The sequence below is a fragment of the Lathyrus oleraceus genome, chromosome 4 (assembly GCF_024323335.1).
Source record: "Lathyrus oleraceus cultivar Zhongwan6 chromosome 4, CAAS_Psat_ZW6_1.0, whole genome shotgun sequence".
In the NCBI taxonomy this organism is placed as follows: domain Eukaryota; kingdom Viridiplantae; phylum Streptophyta; class Magnoliopsida; order Fabales; family Fabaceae; genus Lathyrus; species Lathyrus oleraceus.
The window spans coordinates 178,659,077-178,666,051 of NC_066582.1; positions in this window are offsets into that span (position 1 = coordinate 178,659,077).

Sequence of the window (6,975 nt, forward strand, 5' to 3'; positions counted from 1 at the left end):
CTTACTGATTATTGCTTGATTCCAAGTCCAAAGGGAAAATGAGTTTTCTATATGACACTCTTGTCTGTTGGATTGCATCCAATTGGACAGATCTTTTCAAGCCTTAACTTTAATATTTGTGCTTAGGATAGCCTCTTCATCTTCTCCCACTTCTTAAATTTCAAAATCTCTCCCCTTTTCAAAAACTTTCTTCGCTTGTGATTTCAAACTTAGGCATGTTTCAAATTACAAACTTTGGCCTTATGCCAATGAATTTTTAGACTTTTTCTTAAATCAAATTTATGAATAAATCGAATCATATTGACTTAAAATTTCAAAAGACAAAAAGAACTAACACTCATTCAAACTTTTGGCCCCTTTGTGCCTCTTCTAAATTAAATTTTGATTAAAAGTAATCTACTCATTTTGAAATTGTTACTACGAACTACGAGGTTTTGATCACTCATTTTTATGTTGGTATGTAGGCACAAGACCGAAGGTCTTGTCAAACACAAAAATATAATCAATGAGTTCTTTTCTCATCCGCACACTCTATTTTCACCAAAACATCATTTTATACCAAATACACATACACACATAAAAAAGGGATCCCTAGGAGTACCTAGGACAATTTGGGTGCTAACACCTTCCCTCTGTGTAACCAACCTCCTTACCTGTAATCTCTGGCATTTTATTAGTTTTGATTTGAAAACTTCTTATCTTTGGGTTTTGCTCGTACTTTTCCCTTTTCCTTTGGAAACAATAAAAGCATGGTGGCGACTCTGGTTTTATTGACGTTAAGCTTATCCATAGCTTGATGGTCATGAATTTACAACTACAAGCATTAGACACACCAAACGACATCACTTAATACTCATAGTGACCATACCTCATTCTAAACACATTCTTCGCAATATTTTCAGACTTTACATGAATTTGATGATAACCCGAATGCAAATCAATCTTGCTATACAAACAAGTACCTACCAACTGATCCATCAAATCATCAATCCTTATAATTGGATACTTTTTCTTGATTGTCACTTTATTCAGCTGCCAATAGTCAACACACAGTCTCATACCACCGTCTTTCTTCTTGACTAACAACATCAGCGATTCCTGCAGAGAATCACTCGATCGAACAAATTTATTTTTAAGAAGATCCTCTAATTATTTCTTCAGCTCACTCGGCTTTGAAGCAGATATCTTATAAGGAGCCACCGACAGAAGACTAGTACCATGTACTAAGTCTTTAGTAAACTCAACCTCACGCTCTAGTGGAAAATCATTGATGTCATCTACGAACACCTCAGGAAAATCACACACCACAGATAGAACCATAATCATCCTCTTGCTTCCCCCACTTAAGGACGCGAGCACCATGAACACTTGAGCACTCTCGCTCAAGGACATCTCTACCTGTCTCGCGGTCATGAAAATTGACTTTACATTTTATACAAAGTCAAGAAATTGTAACAACTTATCAGAATAACTGATAAACACATGGTTGAACTCCAACCAATTCATTCCCAGAATAACGTCAAAATAACTTAGAGGCAAACAAACTAATTCATCTCAAAATCTCTCCCAAATATCACCACATGATAATTCAACCACACCAAAGAAGTATTCACTGAACCTCTAACTTCAATCTTGACACACGCTTAGCAGATAAAAACTCTGAATCTTCCTCTTCAACAAACTCAAGAAACAACATTGACTCATCCAACAATCTTCACTCTTACCATCAACAACATACTGACCCAACCCTCCACACATGAAACATATTAGAGAATCAGAAGTTTCTCCCCCATTTTTTCAATCTTGCTCATGCTGACAAGCGGTTAGAAAAACAAACGAGTACCGACAGGGTTTCACACACATGTGGCGTACCAAGGAACAAACAAAATTACACAACCTGGCCGGATGACCCGACCTACTGTGATACATGTCATACCCTCAAATTTTCCCTACCACATATCACCTTCTTAAGCCTTAAAACCTAAGCATACATCCAATACATATAATCTCATATGCATTTGTGTTTAATAACCACAATAATCCACAAGTCCAAGGCATGGGATTTATCTACAAAGCACCAAGATCCTCTGATCATGTTAAGGTATTCCCAAGCCACCTCAAACCTAATGTGATCCTCAAGAATCCCACAAAGCCTAGAGGATCACTCAAGACATCTCACTCACTCCCCAAACCCAATTTGGGTGGTTAGTCCCCTTTGAAGAAGTTTCAAGATTTAGGTGGTCACCCAAGGACCAAACCCTAGCTCTTGACCCTCCTTTGGCTTGTAAAAGTCTTTATTCACCATGTATTTTGAACATGCCATTAAGGAACCCTAAATCCAAAGTTTTTCATACCCCATACCCTTCAAACATCTCAATTTGATCCTTACATCTCAAACCCTAATTCATTTGGCTTTGATTCTTAATGAAACTTGTGGCTTAAGAAACCCTAGTCTGAGGATCCCTTGATCATTGACCTTGCTCATTTTTGGCCATCCAATCACCCTAACATTCATACATGATTTTTCAACTTTCCATGACTTGATCCATCCACCAATTTGACCTAAAATCATTCCACAAAGGTCCAAACCTCATTTCCCATAATGGTATGATCATTTGAATTCGAAACATCCACCATTATACCTTTTTAATTAAGATATCACAAAATCCCCAAATTAGGTCATGTTGGTTGGCCACATTTTGGCAAGAATGGCCTATAGGAAGTTCCAAAGACCATAACTTTCTCATTTCTCAATATTTTGGAATTCCACTTCAAGCAAAATGTACTAAATACCTTCCTCTCCAACTTTATTTCAAGGTCCAATACCTAATTCATTAAGGAAGTGGTTCAATTTTGTTATTGGCCAAGTTGGTCCAACATGCCCTAAAATCATGTCATGACCGCTACTTTGACACATTTCCATTTCCAAACCACAAAACCTTTTGACCTTGTTCTTTTTGCATTCAATCAAGATCATGGAAAGGAACAAATGTCCCAAAATTGAGATAAAATACACAAGCAAATTTCATATGGCCTTGGTTCAAACATGAGGTTTCATCCTGATGTGCAAGCCAGGTCAGAACCAGTCAGAATGTGCAATTGAATACACCAAGTCTCCAAACCCTTTCCATATGATTCTAGGGGTCCCCAAACATAGTGTATATGATATTATGGCATGATTGAAGGTCAACTTACAAGTCAAAACCTCACAAATCAGAAATTTCGATTACATGTGCAAATTCTGATTTTTGCCCAAAATGGCAAAAAGCAAATTCTGGATCAGACCATTTCAATGCCTTTGGTTGTTCCAAATCAATGCAAGGAACCAAAAAAAACTTGTTTGTGGTGCAAACAAGCTCAGATCATATCCGTTTCATGTTCCCTCAAGTAAATCCCAAGCATGCTTCAAAGCCACCTACCAATCTGAACCAAACCACTTGATTCTCCCTCCAAAACCATCCACACACCTTCCCTATAAATAGGTGAAGGTGTTCCACCAGAAAACCAAGCTTGAAAGCCCCTCAAACCCCTGCTGAATTTTTTACCTAAAGCTCCCAAAACAGAACATCATGTTTTGAGTTTCAGTGAGTTCCAACTTCAAACAACCACCTAGAAACCTTCATAAACCATCATTCAATATTTCCAAACATCTAACTCCCCCTTCCCAAGCCTCACCTAAGCTGAGCCATACCATCAGAAATCCTCCCTGAGTTACTTCTGATCAGGTAGTTTTCTCCATCCCTATCATCCAAACAAGTTACCATCTCCCTAGAAATGATCTTCTGATCATTTCCCCTAAGTTTGCAGCTTTGATTACTTAGTATTTAGAATTTAATTTTTGAACTAGGTCAACTGTGTTCATCAAAATCATGGTAAAATACTCCTCACTCAGATCCAATCAATGGCTCATGAGTGGGGAAAATGTTTTGTTCTTAATCATGCAAGCTACCTTAATGCTCAAATCTGATTGAAAACTTGTTTTTTTTAGTTTTGATTTTGAGTGGTTGAAGGTTGAACATGACCGTTTCATACATTTTTTGAATTCAAACAAAAGTCGTGTCTTGTTGTGATTGGTTGGCTAGTGCACAAATCCCCTTTTTAACTTGTTTTAATAATTTATTACTTCGGTCCATTTCATAACACCACCGAGCTTGTAGTCCAGTGGGTGAGGGGGTTGATCCCCTCATGACCCCAAGGTCAGGGGTTCAATCCCCAACGTGTGCATTCTGTCCATTTATTTTTTTTACTTTGTTTCCTTTTACTTATTTATTTTCCTCTTTTATTTCCATTTTGATTTTATTTTTTAACCCTTTCATTTGTATTAGTTTGCAAATATGTTGAACATAGACTCATGTTATTTTTGTCTCCAGTATTCGATTCTATTTTATTTCAAGTAATTTGAATTATTTTTAATGGACTTGGGAAGTCTTGAACTTATGGACTAATGAAATCTAGTTAAGTCATGACATGTTTGGTTTAGGGTTGATTAAAACCTTCCATACTTCAAACCTACCATTGGATGATCAAGTGTTCATACATTGTAGTTTGAATCATGGATAGGTTCCCCCTACTTCAAATAAAATTGGTCATTTGACTAGTGGATGAAGTCTTACTTGTTAACTTGGATTCATATAATACATTGTTGTTTCACTTGGCTTATACTAACCCTTTATTTTCTTGTATTTATCGTACTAACCCTTTATTGACTTTTTAACATTATGCCTTGTCCATATCACTTAACCTAACTTTACTAACCTTTGCTTATTACTAACCTTTGGTTATCATTATCATTGTTATTTACTTTTAAGTTATTTACTTTTAAGTTATTTACATTTAAGTACTCATTATCATTGTATAAACTTCATCATGCATGTTTATCTTTTTGTCTTTACTTTATTGTTATCACACATTTGAAAACAACAAAAAACATGATAAAATTATAAGACCAAAAACAACCCATTGTACTTTAATCCACTTGGACTTAGAGGAACCTCATCCTATGAACTTTGCTTGGAGACCTTTTTCATTACTTTCTTGTGACACATTGTTTTAAACTTTGGATTTCATATGTACTTACATATCTATTGTAAGAATGACATCATGGAGCCACCTTAGGGGGACATGCTTATAAGACCATTATCCTTTGTTTAGCATAGGTCATTTTTTACACACACAAGGCTTTCTCTTGGGCTACCTTACAATTAGACCCTTTATTTTCTTGTTGGTTAGTTTGCATTCATGTCACATAAGCCAAATTTATCAATGAAATAAACAAACCCTTGATCCGACATAAAGTGCCTTTTTCTTAATCAAACTCAAAACACTTAATAACTACGATTAGTATTGTATGCCACGAGCCTTAAGTGGTGGAGAGTGAGTGAGAATGAAGCTTTCCTACCATCACTCTGATTATTTTGGACGTAAGACGCTTGGCCTATTATCTAGAATATCCACCTCAGCCCCTAGACTTTAGTGCAATCTAAAAACAAACTTTTTTCATAAACCCTTATTCAAGGTAAAATCAACATAACCCATCAAACCTAATTTTTGTACCTTAGGTCACCCACCCCGAAAACCCTTTTCTCAAAGGTAAAATAAACCAACACACAAACATTTTCTACTCCAAACTACGGAGCTCTGACTCCTCATCCTCGATGAGTGATACGTAGGCACAAGGGCCACAATCCTTGGCGAGTGCCATAATAAAAAATCCAAAACCCCTCTCTTTCACACACATATTCTTTTGAAAATAAAAATAATAACAAGATAAATCCCCACGTATGTAAACAACCCAAATGGTTCCCATGGAATACCATGGACGTGAGGGTGTTAATACATTCCCTTTGCGTAACCGACTCTTGAACCCTAATCTTGGTTGCGAGACTGATTCCTTATCATTTTATAGCGTTTCTCGTGCGCTTATCTTTTTGAGGGTTTTATCGACTATTTCCCCTTGCCTCTCTGATAGAGGCACACAAATAAAATTTGGTGGTGACTCTTCTGATTCTGCCTCTCTTTGGCATTTTCTTTAGTCCCCGATTTTTGTTATCGTGTGAAATCCTGGTAGCAACAATACCATTATGTAACACCCTACTTCGCGACTCGACAATTAATAAAATAAAACATGTATAAAAAATAACTTTTTACAAAGTAGGATATTACTCGCACAATCCAAACCCTCAAAAGATTCTTGAAACACATAAAATGTAAAACAACTCGTTTAACAAGCAGTGAAATTACAAAGAAGACATTTAGCATAAAAGCCTCAACAACATCATTAGTTTGAAAAAAGGTTCATCGTAGAATAAAATCAAACAAAAATATATGCAACATAAATAAATATAGGAAAACCCATTCCCCTTATGTTATGTTTCAGAGTGACTCCAACTATTGACCCGGACGACAAGCAAATAAAGAGGAACAACATTGTCCTCAACCTTAAACTTCTATTCAGGTACCTGATTATCAGTACTCCAGACGAGTATAGACGCAACAACGAAAAAAGGGGTGAGAATACATTCATATAATAAGCGTGCATAAACATTCAGGGTAGATTCATACATCTACACAATTATCCATACAATCATAAAACACGCCAACATAATGTATTCACATCTCACCCACATCACAATCGTCTAATCACAATTATGTGACATAATACAACAACGATTCGACTCATGCTCATATGCATGCGGTACCGACTCAATGTTTTGTTCTTCATATGAACCGGGACCCAATTTCTTTGAACCGCGAGCCCCCACTCTGAGCTCCAAGCCCCCACTCAAGGCTTGAGATAAGTCACTAGTCCCCACTCTAAACTAGCAAACATGCCTCCTTCACAACAATAACATATATTATGAATGTCATATATACATGTAGTACAATCCCACTCTGAATATACATAACCATTTAATACAACAAAGGCAATATAACCCCACTCTAACTATAAGCAAATATATTCACTGCATCAATAGT